Raw genomic sequence first — 11,332 nt, 5'->3', positions numbered from 1 at the left:
TAGACAAGAAGGGGGTAGTGCACTATGACAATGCTCTGAGAGGTGAGGTTGGATGAGAACAGATAATTCGGCAAGCTGAAGGTTGTTTGTGGCCTCGATTGGGTTGGGGGGAGAGGTCAATGTTAAAAAGCCAAATGGAATAGATTAAAGAGAATGGGAGGTGAGGAAGTAGAGATAAGAACCACACAGGTGTTCAAGAAGTTGTACTCCGTAAAGGAGTGTAAGCTCCACATTTTGATGGTAACTGGGGTCTTGGGGTCAAAGAAGTGTTTTTCTTTCATTATTTTTGATTCAAGCATGTTTAAAAGAGTAGAACAAACTCCCATGTACCCATTATGCATTGTGGTAGGCTGAATGATGCCCACCAAAGATGTCCAGATCATAACTCCTAGAACCTGCAAATATGTAACAGGGACTTTGCAGGTGTGATTAAATTAAGGATCCTGAGATAGGGAGATGATTCTGGAGCATCTGAGTGGGCCCCATGTAATCACAAGGGTCCTTCTAAAAGGGAGGTAGGAGGTTCATGGAAGCAAGAGGTTGGAGGGATACAGGGAAGGGACCATGAGCAAAGGAATACAGGTGGCCTCTGGACACTGAAAACAGGCAGGGAAACTGAGTCTCCCCTGAAGCCTCAGGCAGAGGGAAAATACGGGAGAATGAGAAAGTTCGAGAAGTGTTAAAGGGCAAGCAATTAGCTTTCACAGCCCTGTAAGTGCTTGGGACTTGCAGCTTTTTTCCTTGTCTTGAGATTCTCCTCACTGCCTTTTTAAGTGTTCAACTTAGCTTTGACCTTCTGGAATCCTGTAAGTAAACAAAGGTAATACCAAGTCAAAATAAATAGAACGTGTTACCAGAAGGCCTTGCTTTCTTTCTAGTCCTTGCCCTGAAGGTCTTTTTGTACCTTTGGTTTGGGAATAACACAAATGCTTAGCTTTGGAATAGGTTTTGTGAGAAAATATTCTGGCAACATTAAATGCTACATGCCTTCTGGCAAATAAAGAGCCATGACCAGCTTTTCTGACCACATTTAGCATGCATCTTTCATCATCTTTACTTTTTGAAATTTATCTTAAATCCCAAGTTAGTAGTATTTAATACACCTGGTGTTGAGCTCTGGTTATACCCATACTCTCTCAGTTGGAGAAGAATAATTACATTCTGGAATTCCTAGACTGTCCTCACCACGCTGATTTTGACATCCAGCCACATGGTCTTACTCTGAGTTTCCATAGCGAAATTTTCCCCTCTGCTCCTGCTTCAGCCTCTCATTCCTGGCAACCTCCTCTTTCAATTGTCAAAGATGGTTCTTGGAGCAGTGAAGAATCAGCTCTAGATTAGGAGTCAGAAAACCTGGCTCTAGTCAAATCTCTTCCTCTCTCTGGGCCTTGATTTCCTCATCTGTAAAAAGAATACAGTAACTAATTTGCTTAATAGGATTATTCTAGGGATTAAATGATATAATGTGAGTGAAAGTGCTTTAAACCATAAAGCCTAATCCAGATGTTACCTAATTATCATGATTTCTAGAGTCCTAGGACATTATTACAGCTCTTTATTTTACAGATGGGGAAGCTGAAGCTCAGAGGGAAGAAGTTTATTCATCTTGGTGGTTAATTTTATGTGTCATGTTGGCTAGGCTGTGATGCTCTCAAAAGCCAGTCTAGGTGTTGCTGTGAAAGTATTTTCTAAATGTGAGTAATAGTTAAACCAGTGGGTTTTAAATAAAAGAGATTACACTCCATAACATGGATGAGCTTCATCGAATCAGTTGTAGGCCTAAGAGAAAAGACTGGGATACCTAGAGTAAACCTCTCTGCCCCTTCTCTCTCTGTACGTGCGTACACATGCACACACGCGCACGTGCACGCACGCACGCACACACACCCTGTTTGTTTTTTCTCTCTATAGACCGCTTACTAATACATCCATCCTTTCACTCATATGGCAAACAATTACTGGGCACCTACTGTAAGCTCTGTTAGGCAGAACAGATGAAGCAGGGTCCCTGCCCTCAAGTGGGAGACAGACCAGTGACTTCCCAGTACAGCTTTGTGTGATCAGTACGGTGATTTGGGGATGCTCTGGGAGCTTTGGGACCAACGTGAAGGAATGCTAAAATGGGTAACCAAGAGCTGTGAGGCCTGAGATGCTTCCTAAAAGATGATGACACTTGAGTGACTTTTGAAGGATGAATGTGAGTTAGCAAATCCAAGAGAGGGGCCGGGCATTTCCAGCTCTGTGGAGTGTGGGAAAGAGTGGCAGCATTTGCCCAGGTGAGGCTTTCTGGAGCTCTGGGGCTGGAGCCAGTGGGAGCTGGAGAAAGCTGAAAGATGAAGGTGGAGCCGTCAGCCAGGACCACTCTAGGGGAAGGCCTTTATCCTGAAAAATCACAGGGAGCCACTCAGGGGAGGAAAGCAGGGATGACAGAAACCCATGGCTTAGAAAGACACCTCAGGCTTCTCCTTGGAGGCCACCCAGGATGGGAACTCCAGTGAGGAGCCAAGGGAGGCCTGAGGGAAGGCAAAGAGATGCAGCAGAGGGGCTGGCCATGAGATGTCTTCATTCACTCCCAAGGTATGCATTTGTTGAGCATCTATATGCACCAGGCAACTGCTCAGTGATGGCAACCCATGACAAACAACACAGACACTGCAGCGGTGGAGCTTGGCGGGAGACCTGGAAGGATTTGGTGTTGATCTCCCAGAGAGGGAGTGGTCAAAGACGATGTCAAGGTCGCTAGACTGAGGTCAGTAACCACCCAGAGGGGGAGTCCTGGAGAAGGAACAAGTTTGGGGGCCAGATAAGTTCAGTTTGGAGCTTGTCAAGTTTGAGGTGGGACAACCAGATGAAACTGTCCAGGAGATCACTGATCCGTGAGTCTGAGGGGCCAGAGAGTTATGGGCCTGGGAGAGAGACTGGGAAGAAGCCAGGGGTGGGAATGAGATCAGGCAGGAAGAACAGGCTTCAGGCTAAGAACCTGGAACTGTATGCAAAATGTTCTGTATTTGGATCAGTGTGGGATTCCCCCCACCCTATGGCATGGCTGAATAGCCATTATCACCTTCTCCCAGGGGAGAAAATACTCTGCCACCAACATATGAGCCGCTGAGATAAAAATGGGGTGGGCAGGTGGCTAATGAGGAGACCTTGGGAGTGGTGGCATTTAAAGGGAAGCAGAGGAAGAGTCAACTGAGAAGAAAGGGTGGAAGGAGGAGGAAGCCAGAACAGTGCCCTGTGACGGAAACCACGAGAGAGGAGTGTTTCCCTGGTGCAGGAAGGGCAGGGGAGACACGAACAAGCAGTTGGAATTGGAGTTGAGAAGGTAGTCCGAGGAGAAGCTGGCATAGAAGCAGGCTGTTTTAATATCGGACAGACTGAGACGTGACACGTGTTTACGGCCCAAGGAGCAATCCAGCAGAGGAGGGGAGCCCTCTGCGGTATGTGTCCTCCCCCTTCAGGAAAGCAGTCAGCTCCCACAGAGCGAGGGGCAGCCCAAGTGACAGGCCAGTGCAGGGAGCCCTGTGCAGCTCCCCAAGTAGGCTTGTTCAGGAGACTGAAACCCTTGATCCCAGCAGAAACAGCAAATGACCAGGGAGATGTGCAGCTTGAGAGGCCTCAGGGGGCAATGGTTAACTGTTTTCAGGGGAAGGGCTTTCCTGGGACAGAGGGAACAGATAAATTTTCTGGATCCAGAACTAATTAAAGAGAGGGAGAGATTTGAGTTGGTAATGGACAAAAATTTCTAAGCTCACAGCTACTACGAGAGGTAGCAAGCTCCTCGTCAGAAGTGTGCAACCAGAAGCTGGGTAATCATTTGGCAAGGCTGGTACAGAGAGAATCCACAGACAATCAGTGTGGGATTGGATAGATGACCTTGAAAGTCCCCTTTAGGCTTGGCAATCTCTACGCTTGTCACATTTCCCTGGTCATCTCAAAGGTTTCGGTGAAATGGTCAAGAAAGACTATTTTGATTCATTTGATTAAAGAAAATTCATGCCACATAATGCTCATGAGTTTAGGAGCAGAAAGGGATGATATAACTTAACACATCTAGTAAGTGTTGTAGCTCTTGGGAAGAAAATCACTGGCTTAGGCTTTGGATCAGTGATTCCTAGAAGTTTCCAAAGGTCACTTGAGGACTCTGTTTAAAAAAAAAAGAGCAAGAGGGCGCCTGGGTGGCTCAGTTGGTTAAGCGACTGCCTTCGGCTCAGGTCATGATCCTGGAGTCCCGGGATCGAGTCCCGCATCGGGCTCCCTGCTCAGCAGGGAGTCTGCTTCTCCCTCTGACCCTCTTCCCTCTCGTGCTCTCTATCTCTCATTCTCTCTCTCTCTCAAATAAATAAATAAAATCTTTAAAAAAAAAAAAAGAGCAAGAAAAAGTGCAGATAAGTTCCACCACTCCATTCTGATTTGGAATTGCTGGTTGGCCCTGGGAACCTGTATTTTAATTAATTAATTACTTTTTAAAGGTTTATTTATTTATTTATTTTAGAGAGCATACACGAGCAAGGGGGAGAGGCTGAGGGAGAGAGAGAAGCAGACTCTGCGCTGAGCACGGAGCCTCACGTGGGTCTGGAGCCCAACGCGGGGCTAATTCCCAGGAACTGAGATCACGACCTGAGCCCAAATCAAGAGTCTGATGGATGCTGAGCCACCCAGGCACCACGGAACCTGCATTTTAATCAAGCAACACTCCCCCTGCCCCAAGAATCTGAAGTGGCAGATTCCAGGACTGCCCTGTGGGAAACTGTATGAAGATAATGGCCTGAGAACAAGGATCCTCTAAGCCAAGTGCTTGGTAAATCTCAGTGTGCTGCACAGATGGGGAGCTAGGTTCAGCCATGTGGGGGACTTGCTGGGCAAGTCAGGGTGTCCTCTTGGACTGACTCCCAGGTCCAGTATTTCCCCACAGCACTGAGCAGACTAAGTGGGAAATTTTTCAGGCCTTAATCTCATCCATTCCCACCACTCCCCTCTGTGGAGGCTAGCAGGCTTGAGTCATTGCCTCAGTCTCCCAGCCTATAAAATGAAATAGCGATGGTTGGACCCCGGCTTCTTGATGAATGAGGTAGAGCGAATCTGCAAGTGGGTGGGGCTGGAAAACTCTGGGAGTGTGCCTCCCTCTGCCTTGTTCAATGGATTCAGAATGCAGCCAAGATGTAATAATGGGACCAGCTTTGCCTTCCCGCCTGGAACAAACAAACAGGCAGAATACATGAAGCAGCAATTTTAAGACACTGGACATCAGGCAGTGAAGGATAGTGATCCCCGAGACTGAATGCTTTCTTCTCACTATCAGGAGCAAGGCAAGTATGTCTCCTCTCACTTCTATTCAACATTGTAAATGGCCGCTGAAATCAGAGAAAAAATAAAAGCCATCCAGATTGGAAAGAAAGAAAACTGTCTTTATTCACATATGATTATCTATATGGAAAATCTGATAGAACCTACAAAAAATTATAGAACCAATAAGAGAGTTTAGCAAAGTATCTGATACATGATTGATGTACAAAAAATTAACTATATATACTAGCTGTGAAAAATCAGAAATTAAAATTTTAAAATGCCACTTGCCATCAAAAAATAGGAAATACTTAGGGATACATCAGATAAAGGATGTACAAACCCGTACACTGAAAACCATACAACATTGCTGAGAAAAAGCAAAGGAGAACTAATAGAGAGAATGTAATCATGGGTGGGGACACTCAGCAATGTTAAGACATCAGTTCTCCCCAAAATTGGTCTGTAGTTTCAATGCTATTTCAATCAAAATTCCAGCAGAACTTTTCTATAGAAATTGGCAAACTGACTCTAAAATTCATATGGACGTGGAAAGGACCTAGATAGAATAGCCAAAAAACACCTTTGAAAAAGAACAAAGTAGGAGGACTAATACTGTCTGATTTCAGGGCTGCTTATAAAGCAACAGGAATCAAGACAGTATGGTATTGGCATCAAGGCAGACAAATAGATCAGTGAACAAGTAGACCACAAATATATAGATTACAGATGCAAAGGCAATTCAGTAGAGAAAGGATTGTCTTTCCAACAAACTGGCGTCGGAACAATACCATGTGCAAAAACAAAACAAAGTGTTGATTTATTCCTTGCACTATGTACAAAAATTAACTCAAAGTGGATCAGAGACCTAATTAGAAAACCAAAACTAGAGGGAGACAAACCATAAGAGACTCTTAATCTCAGGAAACAAACTGGAGGTTGCTGGAGTGGTGGGGGGTGGGAGGGATGGCGTGGCTGGGTGATGGACATTGGGGAGGGTATGTGCTATGGTGAGTGCTGTGAATTGTGTAAGACTGATGAATCACAGATCTCTACCCCTGAAACAAATAATACATTATATGTTAATAAAAAAAAAAAGAAAAACATGAAGGGTAAAAAAAAAAAAGAAAAGAAAACCAAAACTAGAAATCTTCTAGAACACATAGGATAAAAATCTTTGTGACCTAAGGCTAGGCAGTTATTTCATATATACAGCACCAAAAGCATGATCCATAAAAGAAAAAAGTCTGATAAACTGGACTTCATTAAAACAAAAAACGTCTGCTCTTGGAAAGACACAGTTAAAAGAATGAAGTGACAAACCACGGACTGGGAGAAATATTTGCAAATCACACCTCTGATAAAGGGTGTGTATTCAGAGTATATAAAAAAACTGTCGGGGCGCCTGGGTGGCTCCGTTGTTAAGCGTCTGCTTTCGGCTCAGGTCATGATCCCAGGGTCCTGGGATGGAGCCCCACATCCGGCTCCCTGCTCAGCAGGAAGCCTGCTTCTCCCTCTCCCACTCCCCCTGCTTGTGTCCCCTCTCTTGCTATAAATATTTTATTTAAATAAAATATTTAAAATAAATAAATATTTTATTTATTTGACAGCGAGAGCACAAGCAGAGGGAGAGGGAGAAGCAGGCTTCCCGCTGAGCGGGAGCCTGATGCTGGAGTCAATCCCAGGACCCTGGGATCTTGACCTGAGCCGAAGGCAGTCGCTTAACCGACTGAGCCACCCAGGCGTCCCAAATAAATAAAATTAAAAAAAAAAAAACCTGTCAAAATCCAGTAATGAAAAAATAAACAATCAAAAAGAAAGAAAATAAAACGGGTAAGAGATTTGATGAACCCTTCACCAAGGAAGAAATATAGATGGCAAAGATGCATATGAAAAGATGCTCAACATCATTAGTCGTTAGGGGAAATGCAACATAAAGTCACATTGAGATGCTACCATACACCTATTAGAATAGTTAAAATGAGGGGCACCTGGCTGGCTCAGTTGGAGGAGCATACAACGCTTGATCTCAGAGCCAAGAGTTCGAGCCCCACATTGGGGGTAGAGATTACTTAAATAAGTAAAAAACTAAAAAAAAAAAAAAAAGCTAAAAATGAAAAAGGCTGACCACAGCAAGTGTTGGCAAAGATATAGAGCAATGGAAGTCTCATATTTCAATGGTGGGAATGCAAAATGAAACAACCGCTTTGGAAAACAAGCAGTTTCATAAAAAAGGTAAACATACACCGACCACATCCAGCCATTTTACTCCTAGGAATTACCCCAAGATAAATGAAAATACTATGTCCATATAAAGATTTGTCCATAAATGATCGTAGCTGCTTTATTTGCAAGAGCCAAAATTGGGAATAATCCAAAATCCATTAGCAGATGAATGTGTAAGTCAAGAGTGCCTGAACTATCAGGCATGCTACCACACGGTAAGTCTCATAATAGTTATTCGGAGTGAAAGAAGCCAGCTGGACAAAAAGGTTGTATACCATATGATTTTATTCATATAACATTCTAAAGAAGTACAGATTATACTGAAGAAAGAAAATCCCTGGCTGCCTGAGTATGAGGGGGAGGCTTGGGGAGGGGTAAGGCGGAAGGATTACAGAGGGGCACAAGGACACTTGACGGTGGATGAATATAGTCACTATCTTAATTGTCATAGTTTCGTGGGTGTATACATATGTCAAACTTATGAAAGTGTATACTTAAAGTATGTGTAACTTATTGTAGGTCAATTATACTTCAATAAAGCTGTTTTTAGAAACTCATGGAACTTAAGGGACACCTGGGTGGCTCAGTTGGTTAAGTGTCCGACTCTTGGTTTTGGCTCAGGTCATGATCTCATGGGTCGTGGGATCGAGCCCTGTGCCCAGATCCCCACTCAGCGGGGAGTCTGCTTTTATTCTCTCCCCCTGCCCTTCCCCCTGCATGCGTGTGCTCCCTCCCTCTCACTCTCTTTAAAATAAATAAATAAATCTTAAAAAAAAACCTCATTGAACTTAAGAACATATACTTAAGATCTATGCATTTACTGTATGTAAATTATATCTTACTAAATTATTTTTTTTAAAGAGGATTCAGAGAAATCTCTTCTACCTTGACCTGGAGTTGCTGGGTGGCCCTCAGAATCCCAGTGATGGCCACCAGACAGTGCCACTTTGAGCTGGTCCCGGTGTCCTCTTGTCGAAAGCGTAGCTGGGCTATGAGTTTCTCCCCAGTTCCAACATCTGTGGTTCGGTGAGTCTAAGATGAACGGAGAGTCCTAAGCAAACAGTGACTTCAGAGGGTTAAACCAGACCAGATTTCTAGTCCAAACCCTGGGGCGAAGGCTGAGCCTCTTTAAATTCCATTCATCTATCCCTGCCTGTTTGCACAGCAAAGAACCTGTTGTGCTCAGAGTACTGATCTCAGAGGCAGAGGGGAGGCCAGGGAAGCTGGGAGAGGGCAAATATTGACGCTGGCTGCCTGGGTTCCCCATGCAGGCTGTTGCATTCAATGCCCCCCCGCCTCCGCCGCCCCAACCAGCCCCACTCTGCTGATGTGAACCAGGGGAGGGGCCTGGCTGGCTGCCCTGGGCTCTATGTCTTTCTGGACCCAGCTTATGGAGGATTGTTCAGGAGGTTGCTGTGCACCTGCTTCTTTCTGAAAGGAAGAACCGATAAAAGAGAAAAGAGCAAATGCCATTCTGCCAGCGCCAGCCACCTCCCATTTACAGGCTGCTGCTCCCTGGCCTGGGCTCCAGCTTTCTCTTCCAGGGAATCCGGGCTGCGAAAGAGTGAGACATCAGAGAGGGGCTGTGGCAGGCTCTGGATTTGGGCCTGTCCAGGTTCGACCCTGGCTCTGTAGTCTCAGGCAAGCAACTCCATCTCTCTATGCCTCTGTCAAGTGTGACTAACCAAACCAGGTGCCTGGGATGGTTGTGTATATTAGGAAAAATGAGATACAAGAAACAAGACATTTTTAACTTGATGATAGTGCTTGGCATGTACTCAGTGCTGGCTAAATACTGCCTTTTAATATTCATTAAAGCCCTTGGCGCAGTGCTTGGCACTCCCCTTTCTTCTGCTTAAAGCTTTAATGTTTCCAAGTGGCATTCACTTTCTGGATCTCACTTTTTCTTCTCAATGAACCCGCAAGATAGTTTGCCGATGACATCGTTCTTCCTGACGCCCAGAAGAAAGCCTTTTCAGCCCCTCCTCAGAAGGGAAGAAACAAATGTGTTCCTCCTACCCTCCCGAGCCAGCCCAAGGCATCAGAACTGAGGATGCCCTGAGCAAGCCCCAAGTGCCTCATTTGGGCTGCAGTTGGAGGGAAGCTTAGGCAAGGGTGACTGTCCCTCAGCCAGGATCCCTGAGGCACCTTGTCCCAGGAGCTGGTCCTCAAGTCATCAGGCTCAGGGATGGGGTTGTGTCCTCACTCCCCAAAGGCACCTCCTTGGTGGCCTCAGCCCAGCATTTCCTGCTGCCCCCCATCTCTATGTGTGAGGGGCCTCCTCTGTGAGACCTTGTGCTCCTCATGTGCTGGGATCCAGGTCTCTTTGCTCCTGGGTGCCTGGCATTGCCTTGGCCCAGAGCAGGTGCATGGAGGCTGCTCAGTGAGGAAAAGAATGAACTGGAGCTCAACGGTCTCTCAGATGCTTATGTTCAATTCAAATCTCACCAAAGACTGCTATATTTTATTAATTTTCAATGGGGATATATCTGTCTTCCTCAACAGGAACTCTCCTGTTGGCCAGATTCCAAATTCTAAGTCTCTTTTTCAGAATAGGGGTGGACCACATTCTGACCTTCAAATTTTTTTAAAATTTTAAAAAGATTTTTAAGTTTTTAATTTTTTATTTTCACGTTTTTATTTATTTTTTTAAGATTTATTTATTTGTGGGCAGAGGGAGAGAGAGAATTTAAACAGACTCCACACTCAGTGCAGAGCCCAATGCAGGACTTGATCTCACAACTCTGAGATCATGACCTGAGTTGAAACCAAGAGTCAGATGCTCAACCCACCCAGGTGCCCCCCAGATTATCTTTTTTAAATACCCCACAGAAATTCTGTTCCTGGCCAAGGTATGATCCCATTGGGAGCAGAAAAGGCTTCGGAGCTGGGACACTAGAGACTGTGCTTCAGTTCCAGTTTTGACATTGACTTTGCTGTATGACCTGGGCAAGTAATTTCTTCTTCTGGGCCTCGACTTCCTCATATGTTTAAGAGGGGATACCCACCCTTGCCTGTCTGGCTATTGTGAAACAGGAAAGTATTCAGAGAAACGGCTCATTCACTCAGGCTTCTGGGACCAAAATACAGTCCCTCCCTCAGGAAATCTGGGCTGTTTGGCTGGGCAGCTGGTCATGGGGTGGGGGGTGGGGAGTGGCAGGGTGAAGAATGGGATGGACAGAAGGGCAGTGAGGAGCCCCTCAAGCTGCTCTTTCTCCTGACCTTCTATTCTCCAGCTCAGAGCCTCCCGGGATGCTTCCCATGGGCAGGATGGCAGGTACCCTGCCTCGTGTGCAATCTCCTCTGATCGATCAGCAGAGCCTACTAGGATCACTGAGTGGAGAAAAATACTAAGGCTGCATGTGAACCCAGCAATATCTGTCTTGGGTACCCAAGGAGGCAGAAAGTGGCATCCACTTCACATATATGTGCCATCCATAAAAGCTGAACTCCTTGGCTTGGTTTTATCTTTTTTCTAAGGGGTGGCAGGGTCAGGATCTGGAGCCTGTCTTGGGGCAGAGGAACAGCTTTCTTCTGTGTGGCCCCAGAGACATGCCTAAAATCATGACCGCGGATCCCTTTCATCTTTGTCAGGAGCGGTCTGACCTGGTAGTGAGCCCCTGTCCCTGGAGGCATTCAAGGAGAGGCTGAACGACTTGAAAGCAGGAGAGGCGATTCTTATTCAGAGACACTGGTGCGCGGATCCCACTAAATGATCTCGAAGCCTCCTTCCTGCCCACGTGTTCTTGCATTCGATGCTCATGTGAAGGCTTATCAGTGCCTTTCCAGCCGGCCTCGCACTCTGGCTGGGGGGCCCCAC

Source organism: Eumetopias jubatus, unplaced genomic scaffold (genome assembly GCF_037043125.1).
Source record: "Eumetopias jubatus isolate StellerSeaLion01/CBP00866 unplaced genomic scaffold, mEumJub1_p1.0 scaffold_4, whole genome shotgun sequence".
NCBI classification, from domain to species: domain Eukaryota; kingdom Metazoa; phylum Chordata; class Mammalia; order Carnivora; family Otariidae; genus Eumetopias; species Eumetopias jubatus.
The sequence above is the reverse complement of the archived record's forward strand: the minus strand, read 5'-3'. Positions refer to the sequence as shown.